Below are 16,709 nucleotides of genomic sequence, written 5' to 3' on the forward strand. Positions count from 1 at the left end.
AACACGTCCAAGGACGGGGCATCCACAACCTCCCTGGGCAGCCCGTTCCAGGGCCTAACCACTCTCCTTGTGAAGAACTTCCCCCTAACATCCAACCTCAATCTTCCCTCCTTCAACTTGGATCCATTTCCCCTAGTCCTGCTGTTGTCAGCCCTTTGGAAGAGTTTACTCCCCTCCTGGGTGTAGGTTCCCTTCAGGTATTGATAGGCTGCCATGAGGTCACCCCGCAGCCTTCTCTTCTCCAGGCTGAACAAGCCCAACTCCCTCAGCCTGTCCTCATAGGGGAGGTGCTCCAGCCCCCTGATCATCTTAGTCGCCCTCCTCTGGACCCTTTCCAAGATCTCTCTGTCTTTCTTGTACTGAGGGCTCCACACCTGGACACAGTACTCCAGATGGGGCCTCACAAGAGCCGAGTAGAGAGGGACAATCACCTCCCTCTCCCTGCTGACCACCCCTCTCCTGATGGAGCCCAGGATCCCATTTGCCTTTCGAGCTGCCAGAGCGCACTGCTGGCTCATGTTAAGTCTCTCGTCCATCAGGACCCCGAGGTCCTAGCAGACAGGCTTTTGTTCTTCTCTTGGTAAGGCAGGTGGATGCAAAGACTAAAAGGCAGAGTGATTTTAGAAGTCGTGAATGTTCTGCTTCTGAGTGATTTTCTCCCGTTTTTTGATTCAAACCAGAGGAACTTAGGATTATTTTGATTTTTTGTAATGCCAGGCATTGCGTTCAACTTAAAAAATGAACGCCTTAAGCGTAGCTTTGTTTACGTTTTGGTAACTGCTGAGGCTTTGGCTGACAACAGCTTTCAGCTATGTCTGAACTAGAGTGGGTTTGTGTCATGCTCTTAATGTGTCAGTATTTGTCTTCCAGACCTGTGAATCAATTATTCCTTTGCTATCTCTCTTTTCTGGTTGCTGGAGAGAAGAGTTGCTATGTTACGTGCTGATTTGTACAATCAAGCTTGGTGATTTTCAGACCCCGTGCGGGTCTGCAGCTGCAGCCCTGCGGGCGCCGGTTGCCCCGATGGAGGAGGTGGGAGGGGACGGCGGCACGGAGCTGCTGTCAGACGGAGCTCCGTGGGAGTGCTGGTGCCCTGATGGCTGCTCCTCTTCTCCTTTCCTGCAGGCATCCCAGCAAGCACAGGGCAAAAGAGTGGCTGCCAGGAAATAGGAGCTGGAGCAGATAGGGTGAAGCAGGGGCGCGTCCTCAGAGCTTGGCGTCCTCACAGCTCTGGCTGTGAGGAGGACCTCAGTCCTGGTCCCTGGGGTCCGTGGGTCCCAGAACAGCCATCCCACGTGGCCCAGCCGTTGTCTTGCAGTAGAAGCAGCTCATCGCCCAGCTGGCAAAGCAGCTGCAGGCTAAGACGGAGGAGATCGAGGTAGTGTGGAGGGGTGCGGGGATCGGGGCTGCTTGCCCCCAGGCTGGGGACCTGGAGGAGGGCTGCAGCAGGCAACGGGCACTCACACTTTTGTCTGCCAGGTGCTGCTCCAGGAGAAACAGCGCCTGCAAGAGGAGCTGGAGGAGCTGGAGCTGGAGAATGCGTGCCGAGTGGGACTGGGCCCTGCAGCCCATGCCTGCACCTGGGGCAACAATGGGGCTGCAGGGCTGCTGGGCTTTGGGCTCGGCTTCCGTTTGGCATGTGGCGTGACGGAGCAGCCCCATCCCAGCCCCCTGGGGTGGGCACACACTGCTGGGGAGCCCCTGCGGTGACAGAGGCCGCCTGTGCCACTGCGCTGCCAGGCTCCCAGTGTCCTGCACGAGCCCTGGATGTGCAGCAGGGCCCGACCACCATCCCTGCCCCGTGTTCACCTGCGGGAGAAGAAGGAGCAGGTGAGGAGACGACGGCTCGCCTTCTGGATGCAGTGAGTGTCCCCTAATTGCCCTGTGCCCAGCCGCCAGCAGCCGGGCTCCCGGCAGGGGGCTGATGGCCTGGACCCCCACTGCCACCAGCAGGGCTCAAAACAAAATGCTAACAACAACCTATCTAAAACAAAGCTATGTCTACTCTTGGATTTTAAACACTTGTGATTTGTGAGTCCATTTTGGACTTTGTTTTGTTGTCAAAGGGGCTTATTTAGCACTGTGATCCTATCAAGGCACTTCCAGCTCAGATAACGAGACCTTCCTCCAGTGCTTCTATCCTTTGATGTAATAAATGCACACTCTGTTACTCTGTTTGACAGGAGCCCGGGAAGACATTGAAGACGTTGAAGGAGCTTTGGAGATGGAGTGCCTTAACTTCTTTCGTGTTCCATTGACCAATTTTTTCAGAGACTGGGGGTAGTATTGGTGAAAATTTTTCAAAATGAAATGAAGTCCAAAAATAAATCCAGAGGTATTATTTAGTGAAATACAAGTTTAAATTAACATCTCTGTATCTTTCTACCTCTATCGTCATTCCACTGGTATTTCTTTGTAATATGGTACCCTTGTCTCCCTAATACGGGAGGGAGAGAAGGTTCTTTTAATATACATATGCCTGATGGCGAGATTAGGGGACGATGGGTGAAATGCTAGCCCAACCAGATTACTACAAGTCCTAGTTGTTGAAGGAGGTGGGGAAGGGAAGGTGGGTGGTAAAGACAGGAAATAAGAGCAAGGAGTCTTTGCAGAAAGCAGGAGAGAGATAGTCACCACTAGGTTTGGTTCATAGCTCAGACGCTGATCTTCAGAAGTGGTGGGTTGTCAAGGGTTGTTGTTTGGGTGATGATGACAGCAGTGGCAGCAGTACCAACTTCTATACATAAGTCCAAAGTGATCGAGTCAGCTCTCTTTGGAGCGGCAGCTTCTGGCTTTGGGATCTCAGCAGAAACTCCTTTGTTCCCATCTTCCACACCTTGTCAGCAAAGAAGAGGGAGCGGGGAGGTGCTCACCTGCATCCTGTTTTTCACAGTACGTGATGGTATAATTCCCCAGTCTCCCACACGAAGCTGGAGTTATTTGCTCCCAGGCCAGATCTTCTGCTAGTGAAAGCTCCTGAGAACTCTCTTCTGAAGGCAAGGAGTTCCAAAGGAAATGCTTTCCAATGTCCACAAAGTTATGTTGACTGCCACACGGTGACACTCATCAGTCACCTCCTGGGTAAGTCAGTTAGAGTCTTATCCCCAAAAATACCTCAAAAAGCAAGCCTGGAGCCAAGAAAAAAAAGAAGGCTTCAGACCCTTGTGTATTGCCATACTTGACAAGAATACTCCTGCATAATTGTCAGCCACTGATAGTATTCCTGTTTTATGTACTAACTAGATAACAGAACTCTTGCAGAGAAATAGTAGTATTGAAGCGCAAAGTCAGACACGTAAACATTTGCAAATGCTACATTTAATATTTCCCAATGAAATGTTATTCATGTGCTATTGAGGATCCATTATTGTACGGCCTTGAATCATGTGATCACTTGCTATTTTTCGTCAAGTCTTCATCTTAGGTACGGCATGTAAGTCGCTTACTTAGTCAGCAACTTTTCAATCTTTTACATTTTTCTGTTCTGTGAACAGCCCGATACCTTATTTACCGCATAGTATTCCAACTGTGCTTTGAAAACAGAACAGTTAGAATCATAGAATCACCAAGGTTGGAAAAGACCTCAAAGATCACCCAGTCCAACCGTTCGCCTATTGCCAATAGCTCCCACTAAACCATGTCCCTCAACACAGCATCCAGTCTTTCCTTGAACACCCCCAGGCTCGGTGACTCCACCACCTCCCTGGGCATCCACTCCAGTGCCTGGCCACCCTTTCGGAAAAGTAATACTTCCTGATGTCCAGCCTGAATCTCCCCTGCCGTAGCTTGAAACCATTCCCTCTGCTCCTATCACTGATGACACGAGAGCAGAGGCCGACCCCCAGCTCGCTACAACCTCCCTCCAGGAAGTTACAGAGAGCAACGAGGTCTCCCCTGAGCCTCCTCTTCTCCAGGCTGAACGTTCCCAGCTCCTTCAGCCTCTCCTCATACGGCCTGCGTTCCAGACCCCTCACCAGCTTTGCTGCCCTCCTCTGAACGCGTTCCAGGGCCTCGATGTCTTTCTTGCAGTGAGGGGCCCCAAACTGGACACGGTACTCGAGGTGCGGCCTCACCAGTGCCGAGTACAGGGGAACTCTCTGTTCCTGCCTGCAACGCTGTTTCTGATGCAAGCCAGGATGCCATTGGCCTTCTTGGCCACCTGGGCACACTGTCGGCTCATATTCAGCCCAGCATGCATCCATACCCCCAGGTCCGTTTCCTCTACGCCGTCCTCCAGCCACACCGCCCCAAGCCTGCAGCGTCGCCTGGGGTTGTTGTAGCCCAAGTGCAGGACCCGGCATTTGGCCTTGTTGAAACTCAACCCGTTGGCTTCAGCCCAGCTCTCCCGCCTGTCCAGATCCCTCTGCAGGGCCTCGCTACCCCCAGGCAGATCCACACTTCCAGCCCATTTGGTGTCGTCTGCAAATTTACTGAGGGTGCACTCGATGCCCTCATCCAGGTCATCAATCGAGATATTGAAGAGGACAGGCCCCAGCACCGAGCCCTGGGCAACACCGCTCACGACCGGTCGCCAGCTGGATTTGACTCCATTCACCACCACTCTCTGAGCCCGGCCCTCCAGCCAGCTCCTCACCCAGCCGAGAGTGCACCCATGCAAGCCTCGGGCTGCCAGCTTCTGCAGGAGAATGCTGTGGGAGACAGTGTCAAAGGCTTTGCTGAAGTCTAGGTAGACCACATCAACAGCCTTAGATGGGATGGGATAAAGTTGTGGGACACGGATAAGGGATGGCTATGAGATGGGGCCGCAGTGGGCTCTGGGGCTCTGGGGCCAGGATGCTGCACTGACCTCTGTCCCCAAAGTTTACCCCCAGGGTGACATATGGAGCCCCAGAGCCACTCCTCCTCTCCTTATTATTTACATGCAGAGGACATCCCCAAATCCCCATGATCAACAAGTAAACCTTAATTACAAAGGAGAGGGGTGTCAACCCCACCCCACTGGAACCAAGTTTTCTGTGGGGGAGGGCACAGATGGGGCCCCAGAGGGCTGCCCCAAACGTTGGGCTGTGACACAGGGGGTGTCCACAGCCCTCCTATGCTGAGCTTTCCTGCTGGCTTTCTCTACAGTGACGTGTGTTGCTTTCTACTTTTTATTCTCTTCTTTGCCTCTTTTTTCTCTCTCGTTTCCAGAGTGACATCAGGACATCAGGATTCAGAGTCCTGCTCTAAGGGAAGAATAGCGTGAGTGGATGCTGAATGTGCTGATGCTGGTGCCCTGATGGCTGCTCCTCTTCTCCTTTCCTGCAGGCATCCCAGCAAGCACAGGGCAAAAGAGTGGCTGCCAGGAAATAGGAGCTGGAGCAGATAGGGTGAAGCAGGGGCGCGTCCTCAGAGCTTGGCGTCCTCACAGCTCTGGCTGTGAGGAGGACCTCAGTCCTGGTCCCTCGGGTCCGTGGGTCCCAGAACAGCCATCCCACGTGGCCCAGCCGTTGTCTTGCAGTAGAAGCAGCTCATCGCCCAGCTGGCAAAGCAGCTGCAGGCTAAGACGGAGGAGATCGAGGTAGTGTGGAGGGGTGCGGGGATCGGGGCTGCTTGCCCCCAGGCTGGGGACCTGCAGGAGGGCTGCAGCAGGCAACGGGCACTCACACTTTTGTCTGCCAGGTGCTGCTCCAGGAGAAACAGCGCCTGCAAGAGGAGCTGGAGGAGCTGGAGCTGGAGAATGCGTGCCGAGTGGGACTGGGCCCTGCAGCCCATGCCTGCACCTGGGGCAACAATGGGGCTGCAGGGCTGCTGGGCTTTGGGCTCGGCTTCCGTTTGGCATGTGGCGTGACGGAGCAGCCCCATCCCAGCCCCCTGGGGTGGGCACACACTGCTGGGGAGCCCCTGCGGTGACAGAGGCCGCCTGTGCCACTGCGCTGCCAGGCTCCCAGTGTCCTGCACGAGCCCTGGATGTGCAGCAGGGCCCGACCACCATCCCTGCCCCGTGTTCACCTGCGGGAGAAGAAGGAGCAGGTGAGGAGACGACGGCTCGCCTTCTGGATGCAGTGAGTGTCCCCTAATTGCCCTGTGCCCAGCCGCCAGCAGCCGGGCTCCCGGCAGGGGGCTGATGGCCTGGACCCCCACTGCCACCAGCAGGGCTCAAAACAAAATGCTAACAACAACCTATCTAAAACAAAGCTATTTCTACTCTTGGATTTGAAACACTTGTGATTTGTGAGTCCATTTTGGACTTTGTTTTGTTGTCAAAGGGGCTTATTTAGCACTGTGATCCTATCAAGGCACTTCCAGCTCAGATAACGAGACCTTCCTCCAGTGCTTCTATCCTTTGATGTAATAAATGCACACTCTGTTACTCTGTTTGACAGGAGCCCGGGAAGACATTGAAGACGTTGAAGCAGCTTTGGAGATGGAGTGCCTTAACTTCTTTCGTGTTACATTGACCAATTTTTTCAGAGACTGGGGGTAGTATTGGTGAAAATTTTTCAAAATGAAATGAAGTCCAAAAATAAATCCAGAGGTATTATTTAGTGAAATACAAGTTTAAATTAACATCTCTGTATCTTTCTACCTCTATCGTCATTCCACTGGTATTTCTTTGTACATACGGTACCCTTGTCTCCCTAATACGGGAGGGAGAGAAGGTTCTTTTAATATACATATGCCTGATGGCGAGATTAGGGGACGATGGGTGAAATGCTAGCCCAACCAGATTACTACAAGTCCTAGTTGTTGAAGGAGGTGGGGAAGGGAAGGTGGGTGGTAAAGACAGGAAATAAGAGCAAGGAGTCTTTGCAGAAAGCAGGAGAGAGATAGTCACCACTAGGTTTGGTTCATAGCTCAGACGCTGATCTTCAGAAGTGGTGGGTTGTCAAGGGTTGTTGTTTGGGTGATGATGACAGCAGTGGCAGCAGTACCAACTTCTATACATAAGTCCAAAGTGATCGAGTCAGCTCTCTTTGGAGCGGCAGCTTCTGGCTTTGGGATCTCAGCAGAAACTCCTTTGTTCCCATCTTCCACACCTCGTCAGCAAAGAAGAGGGAGCGGGGAGGTGCTCACCTGCATCTTGTTGTTTTTCACAGTACGTGATGGTATAATTCCCCAGTCTCCCACACGAAGCTGGAGTTATTTGCTCCCAGGCCAGATCTTCTGCTAGTGAAAGCTCCTGAGAACTCTCTTCTGAAGGCAAGGAGTTCCAAAGGAAATGCTTTCCAATGTCCACAAAGTTATGTTGACTGCCACACGGTGACACTCATCAGTCACCTCCTGGGTAAGTCAGTTAGAGTCTTATCCCCAAAAATACCTCAAAAAGCAAGCCTGGAGCCAAGAAAAAAAAGAAGGCTTCAGACCCTTGTGTATTGCCATACTTGACAAGAATACTCCTGCATAATTGTCAGCCACTGATAGTATTCCTGTTTTATGTACTAACTAGATAACAGAACTCTTGCAGAGAAATAGTAGTATTGAAGCGCAAAGTCAGACACGTAAACATTTGCAAATGCTACATTTAATATTTCCCAATGAAATGTTATTCATGTGCTATTGAGGATCCATTATTGTACGGCCTTGAATCATGTGATCACTTGCTATTTTTCGTCAAGTCTTCATCTTAGGTACGGCATGTAAGTCGCTTACTTAGTCAGCAACTTTTCAATCTTTTACATTTTTCTGTTCTGTGAACAGCCCGATACCTTATTTACCGCATAGTATTCCAACTGTGCTTTGAAAACAGAACAGTTAGAATCATAGAATCACCAAGGTTGGAAAAGACCTCAAAGATCACCCAGTCCAACCGTTCGCCTATTGCCAATAGCTGAATGTAGACAGACGGCCATTAGGGCTCTTCCAAGTAGTCAGATGTTGTGTAGAGCAAAAACCCACCTGCAGGGCAAGATTGAGATTAAGTGAAAATTGAACGAGTTTTGGAGCCATTTCAACATTTTTCCCTTGGTTTTTCCAGCTCCAGGATTGAGAAGAAGCTCTGAAAGAACTAGAAGCCTCTCTGGATAAACCAAAAGAGGTGGGCAAATTTAAGGATGCCTATTGCCTGAAGTGCCATTTGACTTGGTGTTTGTTATCTGGAGCCGTCATGCGTTTGCCAGCTTTAGTGCTTCTTTCTTTAAAGCACTTGCAATACGGAGTTGGAAGCTGATCAGATGGCTTTAAAAGTGAAGCTGACAGGAGCTGTGAGTGCTGCAGGAGCCCTGTTGTGTGCAGCTGTCTGCGATGGGTGCATGGAGCAGCAGTGAAGATGTGCAGCTGTTTCCTTCAGACAGACACGCAGCCATAACCCTGCCTTCTGCATCGCTTCCTGTGGATTTTTGTTATTTCCTAGAATCCTGCAAGCTTTCTTTGTTGTTTCGATTTCATCGATAGCTTTGCTTTGCTATTTTTTGCTTTGCTCTGCTGCATGAGAAGCGTTGAATCGCAGCCTGACCCACTGACGGAGCAGCTGAGGAAAGCAGCCGGTGAGCCGTGCGAGCGCAGCTGAAGGCAATGGAGCCTGGCTGGAAGGGGCGGAGCCTGGCTGCCCCTCCTGGAGCTCCTGTAAGGGCTGACTGGCCCGGGGGCAGGGCTTGTTTCTGGAAGGTTCTGTGCTGTGGAGTTTGTTGTAATATGCAGATATTGTGCTGGTGTTTGTGCCGCAACGTGCGTGATGGCTTTCTTTCTGCTTTGCTTTTTGCGTTGCGCGGGGCCGGGGGGCGGGGCGACGCGCGGCCGGAGGTGCGGGGGGGGGGGCCGGGGCGTTTCCTTTTTTTTCTTTGCTGCTGTGTTGTTGCAGCTGCTCTTCTGTATTGTCGTTGCTTTGTTCTTCGTGAATATTCAAGCATGTTATCTCTGCGTTGGCTGTCATCCAGCGTTCTCTGCTCTGTTTTGCAGGTCAGCTCGTGCTGGAAGTTGGTGGTGTGGCTGTGTGAATGAAGGCCAGTTCAGGAGCAGCTGCTGATGGAAGGAATGAAGTCCACGTTAAAGAGCTGAAGCATCTCCTGGTTAGGTGTCAGAGCCAGCAGTAGCGATGCCTGTCTGTCTCTGTGAAAACCAGAGGGCTGGCTCATCCAAGTGCTTGCTGATTGATGTGTGAGAGCATCTGCCTTCTCCAACTGAATGATAAGAAAACTATACGTGCTGAATCATTACTTATGCAGATTATGCCGAAGTTGTGAATATGCTCTCCAATGTTTCCTTTAGTGATAAACTGTGTTTCGGCACTGTGGTGGTCCTGTCTCTGATGTGGAGCACTGCATCTCTTGCAAGCCTTGTGTGCCCGTTTGCATGAACCTTCCTTTCTTTCACTTTTCAGAAGTGCTGGCTGCTTCTGGGGGAATCGTGCAGGAGGCTGTCAGAAAGCCAGCCGTGATTTTCCTCATATGAAGGGATGCAATGGGAATGGACTGTCATTGCCACCAAGCAGAACTGAGCTGCTTATGTCGTGATAGATATCATCTTGGTTATCGATTATGAGCAGTTGCAGTGCGATAGGGCCCTGAAGTAACTGGGAGTTCAGGGAAGAGCCACGAGAAGTGAAATGGCAGTTTGTGTTCTGGCTGTCCAAATGGTGGAGCTTTACTGGAGTGAAAGCTTTGTGTAGGCAGGCCCCGGGTTGATTTGTGTAAGCAGGCCCCCTCTCAGGTTGGTCACAGCTGCTTGCTGTGCCTACCTGCCTGCTCCCTGTGCTTGCTGCATCTGGTACCAGTGGTTGTGGCCAGGCTCCCCAGGGCTGTGGGCCTGGTCCTGAGCTGCTGCAGCTGAAAGACCATCTGCGTTTGGGTTGTCCTTCCTGGAGCATCAGGTTGGACTTGGTGATCCTTGTGGATCCCTTACAACTTGGGGCATTCTGTGATTCTATGATCTTGGTGGTTTGCCTGGAAAATACCAGGTGATTTTTTTTTTTATCCCCTGATGTTTTCACGGCATTTAAACTTGTAGTTTCACTTCTAAATGTGAGAGCGGAGTTGGATAAGGGGAGGGTAAGTTGCTTCTGTATTTGCTGTTCTGCCAGGTGGGTCTGTGTATTTAGTGCCCAAGTTGTGGTAGCTCTGTAACTAGGAATGTTCCTAATGGTTGTGAAAAGACTCTGCTGCCAGCACAGAATTTGGCCACAGGACTGCCTGCTGGCTTAAGTTCTGTAGATTGATTATCTGCTCTTTGAGATGGTCTGTTGTGTTCGTTTTTTCCAAGGCGTCAGGTTTTGAGGTCGCTGAGATGTACGGATTAATCACTCCCTTGCATCGCGTTTGAGCTTGAAGCAGTTGAATCGTCCCACCCAGCACTGTGAAATCAAACCTTACAATGGCTTTGGGATCGTAGCTCTGCGCTGGGCTGTGCCACCGAAACGTGTTGGCGTTTGATGCTCTCGGTGGGTTTTATTTTTTAAGCGAGCATTGGGAATCGCTGAAGTTGAGCAGAGGAGCCTCAGGGGTGTGGTTGTATCAGGTGTGCCTGATTTCCTGAGGACAGGTGGCCTTCTAGTCGAGTTCAGGCTCTGACCCCTCCAAGCAGTAATGGGACGAGTTCCGGGTGATAGCAAGGCTAATGCAGAAAGGTTTGATGAGGCTGTCCCAGAAGAGTTATGGATCCTTAGCAGCCTGGCTGGTGTGTGATGTAATTACGGAGACGTTCCTTGCTCTGTGCTGATGAAGCAGCTGCTGTTACGTAAGGGCATGAAGGCATTGGATCTTAGCTTGAAGCGCAGTGAAGGCAGTTGGAAGGCAGGAAGGTGAGGAGTTGGAATCATAGTGTGAGCCCAAATTCAGCAAACATTATTGCTAAGCAGGGGCCTCGGGTATGTCTCAAGTTTTTCTGATTGCTGTGAGACTTGAACGTCTGCTTACAGGTTTGCAGTGCAGGTGCCTAGGAGCCATGTTTTTCCTAGGGAGAGCGGTGTGCTTGCGTACCTTGTGTGCTCTTCAGCAGGGACATGGTAAAAACCAGTCCTGGATGTTGGGAGAGGAGCAGGGAGAGAGGCGAGCCCGGTCAGTGATGGCAGTCCTGAGCCAACGGGTTTCTGTGCCTCTGCCTAGAGCAGAGACGTTTGGAAATTCTCAGATTAGCTTTGATAAGCCTCTGAGCTTCGGAGTGCTTTTCGTGACCAGTTCAGACCTCTCAAAAGCTTGAGGTTTGTCCGTCTCTGGTTTTCAAATGAAGTTCATGGGAAAAAAATATTTTGTTACTTAAAAACAGAAACAACAATGAATATGCTAGCAGTGTCACTGTCGTGGAGGAGCACCAAGTAGTAGCCAAGTGATAGGAGAAATAAGGAAGAATGTCCTTTGTTTCTTTTCTCGAGGATCTCCAAGAACTGTTGGTAAATGTGAAAAGACGTGATGTGCGCATGACAAAAGATAGTTCTAACAGTTGGGAAAAATCATGTGAGGGACCCAAGTTTTATGCCGGGTCAAAAAGCTTTGGAACTCTCCCAGAGCAGAGAACAGTTTCTGTGATTTTTGATTTTGCAGAGCAGTTGAAAGCATCAGAGAGGACTTGCTGGCATGTGGATGGAGAGAGTGTTGAGAGGAAGAGGAAGCCAAGTTGTTAAGATCTGTGAAGAAGGAAGGAATTAATTACTGTTTGCATTGGTAAGTCATAGAATCCTAAGGTAGGAAACGACCTACAAGACCATCTGTTCCACCCGTCCTCCCATCACCATTGCCACCACAGGCACTAAAGCACGTAAATGATTTGGATTGAAGTCCAAATACCTACCCAAGTATATTACAGCAATCATGGAATTGCTATTGCAAAGAGTTTTTCAAAGCCCTTCAGATGGAAAGGCTAAAGGAAATGGAGCTTTGGAGAAGTGAACAGTGCGTATTAAGAAAACAAGCATCTAGAAATCTTAAATCTTAAATCCAGTGATGTTGGCATATAGCTTTCTTCATGAGGGTACTCAGGAATTGTTTTGATAGGGAATGATGCAGTCCCAACACCAGGCGCACGCTCAGCTTGGAAATGCATGCACGTGGTGTGTGCTTGGCCAGCTGCTTGGACTCCATCCCATTGCATCATGGTGTCTTGATCTCTTTGCTCCCTCTGTCGAAGGCTTTGCTCAATCTAGACTCGTTGCAGGTGCTGAGTCTGTTATTTGGATGCACGTGAGATTGATTCAGAGATTAAACAGAAAATAAGGTAGGGTTCTGCCACACTAATTGGAGTGTCTTAGGAGCAGGATCTTGCTTAGGAAGGGTATCTGCCGCAGTGCCGACTGTCGTCGCCCCACAGCCTTTGTGGGACTCAGACCTGTAGAATGAGCTCCTTGAAGAGAGGGGCTCCCGAGGTGTTAATCCATGTAAGCTTCAGAGTGCCAGGTTGTGTGGTGGCCTTTATAGGACAGAACCCGCAGAGAACATGCCTCTGTTGCCCCTGTGCTGTGATGGCACAGCACCTGCTGTGCGTGGGGTCAGTGGGCCTGCAGGCACAGCGGGGTGGGAGCTGAGCCGGCCACAGCCTGGCCTCCACCGTGCAGGGTGCCCTGCCTGCTGCTGGGCTCAGTGCAGCCCTGTGCTGGTGAGGCTGCTTGGGGTGGCTGTGGGGCAGCACTTGGGGCAGCTTCCTGCCGGCAGGACCCCGAGCAGCAGCAGGTTACTGGTGAGAGCAGGGGCGTGGGGGGAGAGCGCAGTGCGCTTGCTGGTACTGCCTCAGAGCAGTGTTGTTACCTTTAAATGTTTCTGTCTGCTGTGGGACTCGTGTCATTGTCACATCCCACTCTAGAGCGCTCTGTCACTACCTGTGGGAGTACAGGCTAAGAGTACGAGCCTGTGGGATTCCATTTTATCTTTGCTATCCACAGGCAACAGTGGGTGGCTTCCAAACTAGTTGGAATTGTCTCTGCTAAGATGAAGTTTTGCTGCATGTAAGACAGAGCCCTGAGCTGTTGGTATTTTACAGCTGATGCAACCAGACTTTCCGATCTACCGAAGCAGTAGGCTTAGGAACACAGAGTAAGTCCCAGCTGCAGTAGGCGATGGTGTAGCTTGAGCAAGGCTGACCGTGGAGCTCAGGTAGTTCAGATCTTGGTACCTTTTGGTCTTCTGAAGCGTGAATAACTCAGCTGATGTACTTTTCCTTGTATTGTTGCTTCTTCATTGCTGACGGATAATTTCAGTAGTTTTTGCTGGCCGGTTGCTGGCTAGCACAGAATCACAGAATCACGCGGGTTGGAAGGGACCTCAAGGATCATGTAGTTCCAACCCCCCTGCCTCGCAGGGCCACCAAACACACACATTCAGATCAGGTTGCCCAGGACCCCGTCCAACCTGGCCTTGAACACGTCCAAGGACGGGGCATCCACAGCCTCCCTGGGCAGCCCGTTCCAGGGCCTAACCACTCTCCTTGTGAAGAACTTCCCCCTAACATCCAACCTCAATCTTCCCTCCTTCAACTTGGATCCATTTCCCCTAGTCCTGCTGTTGTCAGCCCTTTGGAAGAGTTTACTCCCCTCCTGGGTGTAGGTTCCCTTCAGGTATTGATAGGCTGCCATGAGGTCACCCCGCAGCCTTCTCTTCTCCAGGCTGAACGAGCCCAACTCCCTCAGCCTGTCCTCATAGGGGAGGTGCTCCAGCCCCCTGATCATCTTAGTCGCCCTCCTCTGGACCCTTTCCAAGATCTCTGTGTCTTTCTTGTACTGAGGGCTCCACACCTGGACACAGTACTCCAGATGGGGCCTCACAAGAGCCGAGTAGAGAGGGACAATCACCTCCCTCTCCCTGCTGACCACCCCTCTCCTGATGGAGCCCAGGATCCCATTTGCCTTTCGAGCTGCCAGAGCGCACTGCTGGCTCATGTTAAGTCTGTCGTCCATCAGGACCCCGAGGTCCTAGCAGACAGGCTTTTGTTCTTCTCTTGGTAAGGCAGGTGGATGCAAAGACTAAAAGGCAGAGTGATTTTAGAAGTCGTGAATGTTCTGCTTCTGAGTGATTTTCTCCCGTTTTTTGATTCAAACCAGAGGAACTTAGGATTATTTTGATTTTTTGTAATGCCAGGCATTGCGTTCAACTTAAAAAATGAACGCCTTAAGCGTAGCTTTGTTTACGTTTTGGTAACTGCTGAGGCTTTGGCTGACAACAGCTTTCAGCTATGTCTGAACTAGAGTGGGTTTGTCTCATGCTCTTAATGTGTCAGTATTTGTCTTCCAGACCTGTGAATCAATTATTCCTTTGCTATCTCTCTTTTCTGGTTGCTGGAGAGAAGAGTTGCTATGTTACGTGCTGATTTGTACAATCAAGCTTGGTGATTTTCAGACCCCGTGCGGGTCTGCAGCTGCAGCCCTGCGGGCGCCGGTTGCCCCGATGGAGGAGGTGGGAGGGGACGGCGGCACGGAGCTGCTGTCAGACGGAGCTCCGTGGGAGTGCTGGTGCCCTGATGGCTGCTCCTCTTCTCCTTTCCTGCAGGCATCCCAGCAAGCACAGGGCAAAAGAGTGGCTGCCAGGAAATAGGAGCTGGAGCAGATAGGGTGAAGCAGGGGCGCGTCCTCAGAGCTTGGCGTCCTCACAGCTCTGGCTGTGAGGAGGACCTCAGTCCTGGTCCCTCGGGTCCGTGGGTCCCGGAACAGCCATCCCACGTGGCCCAGCCGTTGTCTTGCAGTAGAAGCAGCTCATCGCCCAGCTGGCAAAGCAGCTGCAGGCTAAGACGGAGGAGATCGAGGTAGTGTGGAGGGGTGCGGGGATCGGGGCTGCTTGCCCCCAGGCTGGGGACCTGCAGGAGGGCTGCAGCAGGCAACGGGCACTCACACTTTTGTCTGCCAGGTGCTGCTCCAGGAGAAACAGCGCCTGCAAGAGGAGCTGGAGGAGCTGGAGCTGGAGAATGCGTGCCGAGTGGGACTGGGCCCTGCAGCCCATGCCTGCACCTGGGGCAACAATGGGGCTGCAGGGCTGCTGGGCTTTGGGCTCGGCTTCCGTTTGGCATGTGGCGTGACGGAGCAGCCCCATCCCAGCCCCCTGGGGTGGGCACACACTGCTGGGGAGCCCCTGCGGTGACAGAGGCCGCCTGTGCCACTGCGCTGCCAGGCTCCCAGTGTCCTGCACGAGCCCTGGATGTGCAGCAGGGCCCGACCACCATCCCTGCCCCGTGTTCACCTGCGGGAGAAGAAGGAGCAGGTGAGGAGACGACGGCTCGCCTTCTGGATGCAGTGAGTGTCCCCTAATTGCCCTGTGCCCAGCCGCCAGCAGCCGGGCTCCCGGCAGGGGGCTGATGGCCTGGACCCCCACTGCCACCAGCAGGGCTCAAAACAAAATGCTAACAACAACCTATCTAAAACAAAGCTATTTCTACTCTTGGATTTGAAACACTTGTGATTTGTGAGTCCATTTTGGACTCTGTTTTGTTGTCAAAGGGGCTTATTTAGCACTGTGATCCTATCAAGGCACTTCCAGCTCAGATAACGAGACCTTCCTCCAGTGCTTCTATCCTTTGATGTAATAAATGCACACTCTGTTACTCTGTTTGACAGGAGCCCGGGAAGACATTGAAGACGTTGAAGTAGCTTTGGAGATGGAGTGCCTTAACTTCTTTCGTGTTACATTGACCAATTTTTTCAGAGACTGGGGGTAGTATTGGTGAAAATTTTTCAAAATGAAATGAAGTCCAAAAATAAATCCAGAGGTATTATTTAGTGAAATACAAGTTTAAATTAACATCTCTGTATCTTTCTACCTCTATCGTCATTCCACTGGTATTTCTTTGTAATATGGTACCCTTGTCTCCCTAATACGGGAGGGAGAGAAGGTTCTTTTAATATACATATGCCTGATGGCGAGATTAGGGGACGATGGGTGAAATGCTAGCCCAACCAGATTACTACGAGTCCTAGTTGTTGAAGGAGGTGGGGAAGGGAAGGTGGGTGGTAAAGACAGGAAATAAGAGCAAGGAGTCTTTGCAGAAAGCAGGAGAGAGATAGTCACCACTAGGTTTGGTTCATAGCTCAGACGCTGATCTTCAGAAGTGGTGGGTTGTCAAGGGTTGTTGTTTGGGTGATGATGACAGCAGTGGCAGCAGTACCAACTTCTATACATAAGTCCAAAGTGATCGAGTCAGCTCTCTTTGGAGCGGCAGCTTCTGGCTTTGGGATCTCAGCAGAAACTCCTTTGTTCCCATCTTCCACACCTCGTCAGCAAAGAAGAGGGAGCGGGGAGGTGCTCACCTGCATCTTGTTGTTTTTCACAGTACGTGATGGTATAATTCCCCAGTCTCCCACACGAAGCTGGAGTTATTTGCTCCCAGGCCAGATCTTCTGCTAGTGAAAGCTCCTGAGAACTCTCTTCTGAAGGCAAGGAGTTCCAAAGGAAAAGCTTTCCAATGTCCACAAAGTTATGTTGACTGCCACACGGTGACACTCATCAGTCACCTCCTGGGTAAGTCAGTTAGAGTCTTATCCCCAAAAATACCTCAAAAAGCAAGCCTGGAGCCAAGAAAAAAAAGAAGGCTTCAGACCCTTGTGTATTGCCATCCTTGACAAGAATACTCCTGCACAATTGTCAGCCACTGATAGTATTCCTGTTTTATGTACTAACTAGATAACAGAACTCTTGCAGAGAAATAGTAGTATTGAAGCGCAAAGTCAGACACGTAAACATTTGCAAATGCTACATTTAATATTTCCCAATGAAATGTTATTCGTGTGCTATTGAGGATCCATTATTGTACGGCCTTGAATCATGTGATCACTTGCTATTTTTCGTCAAGTCTTCATCTTAGGTACGGCATGTAAGTCGCTTACTTAGTCAGCAACTTTTCAATCTTTTACATTTTTCTGTTCT

At 51.0% G+C, this 16,709-nt stretch overlaps 1 long non-coding RNA gene across 2 annotated transcripts in view; it reads left to right on the forward strand.

Moving 5' to 3' along the window:
• Nucleotides 1-9,536, forward strand: part of LOC128091946 (uncharacterized) — a 32,114-nt gene extending 22,578 nt beyond the window's left edge. For both annotated transcript variants that reach the window (XR_008211549.1, XR_008211550.1), the window contains 2 exons: nt 8,839-8,948; nt 9,260-9,536. This is a non-coding gene — a long non-coding RNA (uncharacterized LOC128091946). The remainder of the gene's footprint in view (nt 1-8,838; nt 8,949-9,259) is intronic.
• Nucleotides 9,537-16,709: the final 7,173 nt, after the last annotated feature.

Source organism: Tympanuchus pallidicinctus, unplaced genomic scaffold (assembly GCF_026119805.1).
Source record: "Tympanuchus pallidicinctus isolate F22 unplaced genomic scaffold, pur_lepc_1.0 scaffold56, whole genome shotgun sequence".
NCBI lineage: Eukaryota > Metazoa > Chordata > Aves > Galliformes > Phasianidae > Tympanuchus > Tympanuchus pallidicinctus.